This window comes from Cnephaeus nilssonii (assembly GCF_951640355.1).
Source record: "Cnephaeus nilssonii genome assembly, chromosome: X".
In the NCBI taxonomy this organism is placed as follows: Eukaryota; Metazoa; Chordata; class Mammalia; order Chiroptera; family Vespertilionidae; genus Cnephaeus; species Cnephaeus nilssonii.
Genome location: NC_137071.1, coordinates 14,443,006 through 14,454,603, shown reverse-complemented (window position 1 = coordinate 14,454,603; position 11,598 = coordinate 14,443,006). Strand labels below are relative to the sequence as shown.

Sequence of the window (11,598 nt, the reverse complement as noted above, 5' to 3'; positions counted from 1 at the left end):
TGATTGGCTGCCTCATGCACACCTGGGATCGAGCCCACAACCTGGGCATGTGCCCTGACCAGGAATTGGACTATGACCTCCTGGTTTATAGGCCAATGATCAACCACTGAGCCATGCTGGCCGGGCGAATAGTCTATCTTTAGCCCACTGTATATTTTTGCCTCATTTGTCAAATATTAATTGACTAAAAAGAAATGGGTTTATTTCTGGGCTCTCTATTCAGTTCCATTGATCTATATGTTTGTTTTTATATCAGTACCATGCTGTTTTGATTACTATGGTTTTGTATAATGGTTTGATGTCAGGTAGTGTGATTCCTCCAACTTTGTTCTTCTTTCTCAAGATCGCTGTTACTATTCGGGGTCATAGATAGAGAGCAGGCTGACAGCTGTTGCAGGGAGGGGACAGTGTTGGGGGTTGGAGGAATTGAGCAAAATAAAAACAAAACGGGAAAAACTTTTGGACACAGACAACAATGTAGTGATTTCGGGGGGGAGAGTGGATTTAGGGAGGTGGAGGAGGATATAGGAGAGATAAATGGTAATGGACCGGCCTGCTTTGTGGTGGGGAACACACAACACATGTACGATGATATGTTGTAGAATGGAACCTGCATACCAGTGTCACCCCAATAAATTCAATAAAAAGGAAAAGAAACCTAACACATAAGATCAATGAAAGGCATGCCAAATGCAGTGGAGTTCAGGCATAGGAGAAAGTGCACAGCATCTGAGCTCTTTTTTTCAAACATGTTTTTATTGACTTCAGAGAGGAAGGGAGAGGGAGAGAGATATAAACATCAGTGATGAGAGAGAATCATCAATCGGTTGCCTCCTGCACATCCCACAACCAGGGATTGAGCCAGCAACCCAGGCATGTGCCCTGAACAGGAGTCGAACTGTGACCTCCTGGTTCACAGGTTGACGCTCAACCACTGAGCCATGCTGGCTGGGCCAGCATCTGAGCTCTTGATCTCAGAAAGAACCAAGAAGACTGAAGGAGTCTACTCAGGTGTGAAACCTCAGCAAGAACAGGAACTGAGAATGCAAGCTGAGACAGGAGTGTTTCAATATCTAATCTGGGTTAAAAAAGATGAGGAATCAGGACTAAATACTTATTTAATCATTGCTACTTCTTTTCATAATAGCAAAACATTGGCGAAAAAAAACTGTGCATCATAAGGATCTGGTTAATAAACAACAGTATTCCTGTCCATACAAATGAATACTGAAAAAAATGGTAGAGAAGGTTTTTTAGCTATAGGTATAGTAGTAAAATGACTTCCACCATATATTATTAAGTGAAAAATAGAAAGCAGCAGAGGAGTTAGTTATCATTATGACTTTTGTAAAAATTAATATTAGGATGTATTTATTTGTCAATATATGTAAAACATATACCTGGTAGGACATTGAAGAAAAATAAACAAAATTATAATGGTGACCAATTATGTAAATAAAATAATATCACTATTCAAACTGAGAAGTGGGAACAGGGGAAAGATGGTAATTAACATGATCCAAATTTTCTTCCTTCATTTTGGAGTAAATCGAGATTTTTTTGAAAACTAAGTTTCAGAGAACTCTTACACACACACACACACACACACACACACACACACACACACACACACAAACTGAGAACATAAAGAGGTAAAAGTAATAACCCCTAGGGTGAGACAGTTATGTTCTGCCAATTATGTTTTCCCTTACTGCTGAATAAGGGTCTAAAAGACAATAATTCAGAACTCATAGATGTACAATATCAAAGTCCGTTTAGTGCTCTTTCAACCTATTTCAAACTAAGTAATCAAAGCTTCTGAGAAGAAGACTCCATTAGCTATCAAGAGTTTAATCTAAATATTATGTTTGCTATCCATTAATTCTTCCTTTTGTGTTCTAAAAATGTTGAAAATATGATTTTATTTTCCTATTATACTAATAAAGCATGATGTCTATACCAGAGATCAGAAAACTCTCTGGTAAGGGCCAGAGTATTTTTCAGGTTCTGTGTACCTTGTGATCTTGTGACCTTTGTCACAACTACTCACATCTGCCTTTGTATCTCCTGAAAGCTTCCATAAACAATATTGGAATAGAGGAATACACAATGTGTTCCAATAAAACTTTATTAACAAAAATAGATGGCAGACTCGATTTGGCTGGCAGCCTATGCTGACCACTAGTCTGTACACTCACTACTCATACTGTGTACCATGGACCAGTCGAATTGTTATTATTTGGGAGTTTATTAGAAATGCAAGTTCCAAACCAGAGCTAGTGATTCACACTCTATAGTTTAACAAGATCCCCAGGTGATTCACATGCTCATTAAAGTTTGAGGAAAAACTGGTCAATACTACAAGTTAGATCCCTTATGTTTATTGGTGTACACTCTTCAGCATTCAAAGTTCTAAGAATTAAAGTGCTTTTTTTTAGTATAAGGATTAAAGAATTATTAATTGTCTCCCCCCACCAAGTACTTGTGCTAATTCAGTGTATGAGAATAAATACTAGATAACTCTTTTAGGGAGCCTATTGTGTGACAAGAATTGTTATAAGTATTTGCAATCTGTACAACAAATCTCTGAGGTATATGTCAACATTCCCATGTACATATAAGGAAATTGAGAAAAAGAGGTTAAATAACTGGTTCAAGGTCAACGATCTCATAAAGGAAGAAAATTAGAAATACATACACTGAGTGGCCAGATTATTATGATCTCTGAATGCATAATAATCTGGCCACTCAGTGTATATCCTATATAATAAAAGGCTAATATGCAAATTGTCACCTCGACCAGGAGTTCGACCAGCAGGCAGGTCAGCCAACTGCCCATGTCCCCTTCCCCTGGCCAGGCTGGCCGGACCCCACCCATGCACGAATTCATGCACTGGACCTTTAATATATACATACATATATATATATATATAATACACACACACACACACACTGAGTGGCCAGATTATTATACGTTCAGAGATCATAATAATCTGGCCACTCAGTGTATATTATAAATACTAGAGGCTGGTGCATGAAAATTCATGTACTGGAGGGGGTGTCCCTCAGCCTGGACTGCCCCCTCTCACAGTCTGGGAACCCTCAGGGGCAGGAAGCAACCCGACGATTAGGGGAAGGTGATGCCCCATCACACCTCTGCTGTTGTCACTGCCAGAAGCACAAGCCTCAGCTGGCCCTGGTTACCTGAGCCTCAGGCAGCCCTGGGCGGCTGTGCAGCCGCCATCCGAGGCTTGCCTGCACCTTGGGCCGGCCCTGGGTGGCTGGGGGGCTGAGGGCAGGTCCAGCCACACTGTGCATCTGCTGCCCCCCCCCCCCGGCTGGGCTGAAAGGACTGGGTGACTCTGGCGGGGCTGAGGGGACTGGGTGCTGCCATCTTGTGGCTATGGGCACTGCCATATTTGTGATGGCGTGATGGTTAATTTGCATATCCCCTCTTTATTAGATAGGATTGTAATATCCAATTCATATTCTGTCATCTCAATCTATCCATATTGAACTGTTTTTCTGTTGAAGGATATTTAAGTGTGTGTTTGTGTGTAGGTACATGGCCTGCAACTTTTAGTATTTACTTAGGACAGAATCGAGGCAGTGAAACAATTTTATCAAAAAGTAGTTAATTTAATTAAAGCCCTTGATGCATGTAAAAATAGTTTTAAGTCACATTCTGTGTAGCTTCAGCCATTAACAATAAAGGGAATATTGTGACTCTTATTGAAGTCAGTCAGACTTCCCTCTCACAATCTGGGACCACTGGCTCCTAACTGCTCACCTGCCTGCCTGCCTGATTGCCCCTAACTGCCTCTACCTGCCAGCCTGATCGATCCTAACTGCCTTCCTCTGCTGGCCAATTTGGTTCTGATTGGTTAGTTCCTATGCCAGCATCAAAACCTCTGCCTCCTAGGCAGCCATTGGTTCCTCACAGCACCCAACTTTGGTTCTGATTGGTCAGTTCCTATGCCAGTCAGCATCAAAAGCTGCACTTCCTAGATAGCCATTGGTTCCCCACAGCACCCATCTTTGGTTCTGATTGGTCGGTTCCTATGCCAGTCAGTGACAGAAGCTCCACCTCCTAGGCAGCCATTGGTTCCTGACAGCACCCAACTTTGGTTTTGATTGGTCAGTTCCTATGCCAGACAGCATCAAAAGCTCTGCCTCCTAGGCAGCCATTGATTCCCCTCAGCACCCACCTTTGGTTCTGATTGGTCCGTTTCTATGACAGTCAGTGACAGAAGCTCCACCTCCTAGGCAGCCATTGGTTCCCCACAGCACCCATCTTTGGTTCTGATTGGTAGGTTCCTATGCCAGTCAGTATCAAAAGTTCCACCTCTTAGGCAGCCATTGGTTCCCCACATCCCCCACCTTTGGTTCTGATTGGTCAATTCCTATGCCAGTCAGCAACAGAAGCTCCACCTTCTAGGCAGCCATTGGCTCTGCATAGCACCTAGATTGGTTCTCATTGGTCGGTTCTTAAGCCAGTCAGATTCAAAAGCTCCGCCTCCTAGGCAGCCATTGGTTCCCCACAGAACTCACCTTTGGTTCTGATTGGTCGGTTCCTCTGCCAGTCAGCATCTCCAGGCCTATCTCTGGGCCTGATCAAAGAGGAGTGGCTTAACAGCAGTCCCTGTGGCAGCCCGGAGAGAAAGAAAAGCCTGGCTGCTGTTTAAGATCAGAAAGAAATAGGGAGAGAAAGAGAGAGGTAAGTACACTGATCAATAGCTTCCACTGAGGCTGCAGATCAGACCCTGCCTCTCTCTCTGGGTCTCAGCCACCTGGGCAGTCAGTGCTGGGTCGCCAGGCTGCAGCTGGGCTACCCAGCGCTGACTTCCGGATGGTCAGCGTTTGGTTACAATCCTGGGCTTTTATTATTAAGATAGATAGTCCATACATTTATAAGCGTAATGCATTTATTTTTTATTCCTATAATTAGCTAATAAACTTGAATCGTGTTTTCTCATTAGGCATAATTTTATTGTTTGAGAGATTGCAATTTTATCACCTTTAACACATTTTCTACAGGTGTTACTATATTTTTCAACTTAACATTTTTTTTTTGTTTCAAGGGTATAATTTGTCACATTGTTTATAAAAGATGTGTTTGCTTTTAAAACAAATGAAATTACATAAATTATAGTTAAATATTAAAACTAAAATAAATGAGGCTTTTGGTTTTTAGTTTATAGAGGTATTACATTTTATGCACAAACATGGGTGTCAAGAGATAACTGAGTAATTTGTACCAGACTAAACCTTCCACTGAGGGTAAGTATAAATTTGGATAAAAAACCACAAGCTGGTATTTGAAGCCTTTGGAGAACAACACAACTTTAAGAGGTTTGTGCTTTTTGTAAGTAGACACTGGTTAACACAACACTAAAAAAAGGACTGGCAAAACATCTCCTAAATCCACTCAGCTGATTCCATATGTCAGGATTGGGTTGTAAACGTAAATCTAAATCATAAGTAATGAAAGCAAAGGGGCTACAATAATTTATTCACTGCAATAAATCATAGGGTAGCAAGCTGGTCCCTCTTTCCCTAAAAACATAGTTGTGACTGTTCCTTTAAAATACAAACTCAAACAAACAAATAAACAAAAAACTGGGATTTTGTCAAGAAAAGGAAAAATGACAGTTGGGAAGAAAGCTAAAAGTCCTACATAGCCTTTTCCTCTTGGTACTGTCCATGTGCCCTGCTGTTTCACAACCTGATAAGGGATATCAACCAGAAGATTGTCATGAATGTCATGAATCATAATGACATGTAAGGTGTATTTTTGTTTAAGTCACAAAAATGGTAAGCATATCTCATGTATTATTCTCTATTAAATTGCTAGTGCTTATGACTACAATAAGATGTGATAAAAATAGGATATTTGAATAATTCTAAACAAAACAGGTATGGGTATTTATAATTTGCAGATAGTGTTTGCATACTGAGTAAAATAGAAAAAAATTAATTGACAAACTTTTATTTATTGTCAGTGGATTAAGTTTGCTGTATAAATGAAGAACTAACAAAACTAACAGTTTCTTATACACCAGTAAGAATCATTTTAAGATAATGGCTAAGATATGGAAATAGCCCAAGTGCCCGTCAGTGGACGAGTGGATAAAAAAGTTGTGGTACATTTATACCATGGAATACTATGCAGCTATAAAAAAGAAGGGTCTATTACCCTTTGAGACAGCATGGAGGGACCTAGAGTATTATGCTAAGCCAAATAAGCCAGTCAGAGAAAGACAAGTATCACATGATCTCACTCATGTGTGGAATTTAATGAACAAAATAAACTGACAAACAAAATAGATCCAGAGACATAGAAGCACAGAACAGACAGAAATTTTAGAGGGAGGGTGGGTGGGCAGGGAGAAATTAACTGGGGAACTTCTATGCATAGCCCATGGACACAGACAATAGTGTAGTGAAGGCCTGGGTGGGGCAGGTGTAGGGTGGAAGGGGTCAATGGGAAAAAAAGGGCGGACATATATAATACTTTCAACAATAAAGATAAATTTAACAAAAACAAAGTTATGGCAAAAATGTATTTAAAATTACTATATATATATATATATATATATATATATATATATATATATATATATCAATATAAATGCACAATCTTTATGGAGAAAACAATGAAAGATTACTGAAAAACCTAAAGGAAGACCTTAAAAGTGGAAAGCTATTATTTCATTGCTGGAAAATGAAATATCATAAAGATGCCAGGTTTTCCCAAAGTAACCATTAGATTTAAAATAGTAAAACTGAAAATCACAGCAAAATTCTTTCCAGAACTGGATAAGCTGATTCAATTTCCTGTAGTTGAGTAAATGTGAATGATTTGGCAAGATAATCTTTTTAATCCTCCCCTGAGGATTTTTAGAGAGAGTGGAAGAGAGAGGGAAAGACAGAGAGAAACATCAATGTGAGAGAAACACATCAATTGGTTGCCTCCTGCACACGTCCTGATCAGGGCCTGAACCGGGGAGGAGTCTGCAATCCAACCAAGATATATGCCCTTGACCAGAATCAAACCCAGGACCCTTTGGTCCATAGGCTGACATTCTATCCACTGAGCCAAACTGGCTAGGGCCGGCAAGATAATTTTTAAAAATAAACAAAGAGAGACCCCTTATTGGATGTTTCCTTATATGCAAAAGAGACTTTGCAAATATGAGAAAATTAAGGATCTTGAGTTGAGGAGATCTTCCTGTATGACTGTGTTTTGGTATCCTCACCTATATAATGAGGACAACAGTATTTTTTCATAAAATGATTTTAAGAACTATAAGTAACATGGTTATAATAGTGCTGGGAACATACTGAGTACTAAATAAATCTTAGTTCTCATAATTTTGCCTTGGGCCTTCTTACTCTTACCCCTGAACTGTCATCTAGATCCTATATCCTCCAATTATCTATAGAAATTTTAAAAATTCTGTTTAACTATTTTAAAATCTCTATCTCTTTTTCGCTCTTTGTCTTCATATAAATAACTGAACATATCCTTTAAAAAATCCTCTGATGCCAAATTTCTCCCTCAATTATATTCTAAATCTGTCCTTCACTTCATATCCAAGTTTCTTTTCACACATCTCATTAGTTCCTCGATTCAAAAGAATTGACTTACACCAAACACACTTTCCATCGCTCCACGCATTCACCCTGAATCCATTACTCTCATCTCACTAATGAAACTAGTGGCTTTCTAAACACCAAATCACACTTTTTTATTGTTAATTTATGAGACTTTTCCCAGCTTCAGTGCTGTTTGTCAGCTCTTCCTTAAACTCTGTTTTAACTTAGTCTCCATGCGGCTGCTCTCCCTGTTTGTCCTTCTATCCTATTGATAGCTCTTTCTCATTCAAATGTATTGATTTTTCTAGTTATCGCTTATATGCTGACACATTCCAGAGATGTGTTCTAAGCTCTATGCTTTATGAAAGCTGTTCCCTACACAAAGTCTTCTGACCAAATGTGTGGTAGGGACTAACATTCAGCTTGCTTCTAGAATAAAAAGGAAGGAAATAGCTATCCTGATGAGGATGTTGAACAATAAGAACTGTCATATACTGTTACTGTGAGTGTACATTAGCACAACCTCTGTGGAAAACTACACAGGCTCCCAGTATCTTCAATATTTTAACCCATTTTCTTTTTAAAAAAATATATTTTATTGATTTTTTACAGAGAGGAAGGGAGAGGGATAGAGAGCTAGAAACATCGATCAGCTGCCTCCTGCACAACCCCCACTGGGGATGTGCCTGCAACCAAGGTACATGCCCTTGACCGGAATCGAACCTGGGACCCTTCAGTCCGCAGGCTGACGCTCTATCCACTGAGCCAAACCGGTTTTGGCTAACCCATTTTCTTAAGCCTAGATACATGTGAAATAGTTTCAGAATTGTTAAACCACACCACTGTGAAAATTTCGATTCTCAAATTCAGTTCAATATTTTTTTTAAAGGAAAACTTTTTTAAAATTTATTTTTATTTTTAAAATATATTTTATTGATTTTTTTTTCAGAGAGGAAGGGAGAAGGATAGAGAGTTAGAAACATTGATGAGAGAGAAACATCCATCAGCTGCCTCCTGCACATCCCCTACTGGGGATGTGCCCACAACCAAGGTACATGCCCTTGACCGGAATCGAACCTGGGACCTTTCAGTCCGCAGGCCGACGCTCTATCCACTGAGCCAAACCGGTTAGGGCCAGTTCAATATTTTTATCATTCTTTGTGTGTGTTGAAATTTTCATATCCTGAAATTCAAAGGTCATAACTATGAGATTTGATAAATTTGACAAATACATACACTTACATACACTCATGAAACTCACACCTCTATCAAGATGTATATTTCTATCATCCCATAAATTTTCCTCATGCCTGTTCCCTGGCAACTCCTCAGAACCCTAACAACTACTTTCTTATTTTTCCTAATAAATTAGTTTTTTTTGTTTCTAGAATCTCATATAAGTAAAATCATATAGAGTATAACCTTTTGTGTTCAGATTCTTTTGCTCATTGTAATGTCCATGATGTTGAGTGTATCAGTTCATTCTTTTTCATTATTATGGAGTGAAACCCTACAATTTGTTTTTCCATTCTCCTGTGATGGACATTTGGCTTGCAACCAGTTTGGGGATATTATGAGAACATATTTGTACAAATCTTTTTTAGTGGTCATTTTTAAGGATTTCTTTTTGGGAAATACTTAAAATTGTAATTATTCCATCATAGTACACATGCACAATTAACTTTATTAGGAACTGCCACATAGTTTTTTAAATGGTTGTATTATTTTACAAACCAAAAAGCATTGCATTTGATTTGCTTCATTTGTTCCACAGCCTCTCCAATATTTGGAGATGTCAGTCTTTTCCATTTTCTCCATTATTTATGTATATCTCATTGTGATGCGCCTGTTCAATATTTTTGCCTGTTTTTATTCAATGTTTTATCTTTATTTTTGAGTTTAGGAAATTCTTTCTATATTCTGGATACCAATACTTTGTCACACTTGTAATTTGCAAATAATTTCTCCAGGTCTGCAGTTTACCGATTAATTTTCTTGTATATTTTTATGAGTAAAAGTTTCAATTTTGATGAAATCTGAATTTTAATTTTTTAATATATTACAGTTATTTTTTTTCTGTGTCTTGGCAAAGAAACCGTTGCTAACGCCCAGTTAGTGAAGATATTCTCCTACCTTTTCTTCATGAAGTTTTATATGTATAGTATTTTTACAGTTAGGTCTGTGGTCCATTTTATTGATTTTTGTGGAGGTTGTGAGGTAAGGATTAAGGTTTATTTATATATATATATATATATATATATATATATATATATATATATATATTTTTTTTTTGATTTTTTACAGAGAGGAAGAGAGAGGGATAGAGAGTTAGAAACATCGATGAGAGAGAAACATCGATCAGCTGCCTCTTGCACACCCCCTACTGGGGATGTGCCCGCAACCAAGGTACATGCCCTTGACCGGAATCGAACCTGGGACCCTTGAGTCCGCAGGCCGACACTATCCACTGAGCCAAACCAGTTTCGGCTATTTATTTTTCATATCCTAGTTTTTCCAGCACCATTTGTGGGAAATACTTTATTTTTCCCACTGATGTGTGTGTGTGTGTGTGTGTGTGTGTGTGTGTGTGTGTGTGTGTGTGTATACATGCGCCCATGTACATGTACATGCCTTGGTCAAATATCAATTATCTGTATAAGTGAGGGTCTGTTTCTTCATTCCCTGTTCTATTGCATTGAACTATTGTCTATCATTATGCAATGATTACTGTAACTTTATATTGAGTCTTTAAGTCAGGTAGTTTAAGCTCTCCAATGTAGTTACATTTTTCTAAGTTTATTTTAAGTACACTAGATCTTCACATACATTTCAGATTCAACATTTCAATCATGCTGATATTATTAATTAGATTAAATTTAATCTATATTTCAATTTGGAGAGACTTGACAACTCAACAATATTAACTTTTCTAATCCCAATGACATGATATCTCTCTTCACTTTCTCAAGTCTTAATATTTCCCCACAACATTTTATGTTTTCATGGTTGAAATCTTCAGTCTTTTTAGAAACATTTATCACTATTTTAAGTATTTTGACTTTATTATAAGTATATTTATTGTTTTTTATTTTTTTACTGCTAGTTTATTTGTATATTAATTCTATAACCTGAGACTGTTAAAATCACTTATTTTGTTTTTTATAAAAATATATTTTTTATTGATTTCAGAGAGGGAGGGAGAGGGAGAGAGAGAAACATTGATAAGAGAGAAACATTGATCGTCTGCCTTCTGCACGCCCCCTACTGGGGATGGAGCCTGGTGCCCACAACCCACAACCAGGGCATGTGCCCTGACCAAGTATTGAACTGTGACCTGGTTCATAGGTCTATGCTCAACCACTGAGCCACACCAACCAGGCAAATCACTTATTTTTGTAGTAGTTTTTAAGTGGATTTCTTAGGGTTTTCCCCATAAATAATCATGTCACCTGTAAATAAACACAGTTTTACTTCTCTTCTAGTCTTGATGTTTTCTATTTCCCCTGCCCCCTCTACTAACTAGTAATTTCAGTACAGGAATGGAGAGCAGACTCAGCCTTCTTCTCAATCTTAGGGAAAAATCATCCAGTATTTCCTAATTAATTATAATGTTAGTTGTAGTTTTTTTTTGTGTTTTTTTTTCAGTACATTTAGAGCTTTTTCTTGAGTCAAACGTCTCTCTTTACACACATAATTAGTAAGATTTTATTATATAATGCACACTGAGATGTAGATATTTCTGGATTCTGATATATTTCTGTTATTCTTGTTCCAGCTGGAAGTAACTTGAATTGTTTGAATCCCAACTCTATACGTACCCATATCACACCCCTCCATCCCTACCTCCATGATGGGCAGTAGCTGAAATGGTCCAGTTCTTTCTGCCTTTCAGATGTTGTATGCTCCCCAACTCATAACACATTCAGGCAGAATTTACATGTATATTTGAGAACTCCCCTTTTTATGGCTCCCTCCTTTCAGATTTCCCCATCACTTTTC

At 38.1% G+C, this 11,598-nt stretch overlaps 1 long non-coding RNA gene across 1 annotated transcript in view; it reads left to right on the top strand.

The window, feature by feature from the left end:
- The first annotated feature begins 4,618 nt into the window (after positions 1–4,618).
- The window catches only part of LOC307096174, a 238,014-nt gene continuing 231,034 nt past the window's right edge, over positions 4,619–11,598 (top strand). Inside the window, exon 1 of the long non-coding RNA XR_013813245.1 lies at positions 4,619–4,717. This is a non-coding gene — a long non-coding RNA (uncharacterized lncRNA). The remainder of the gene's footprint in view (positions 4,718–11,598) is intronic.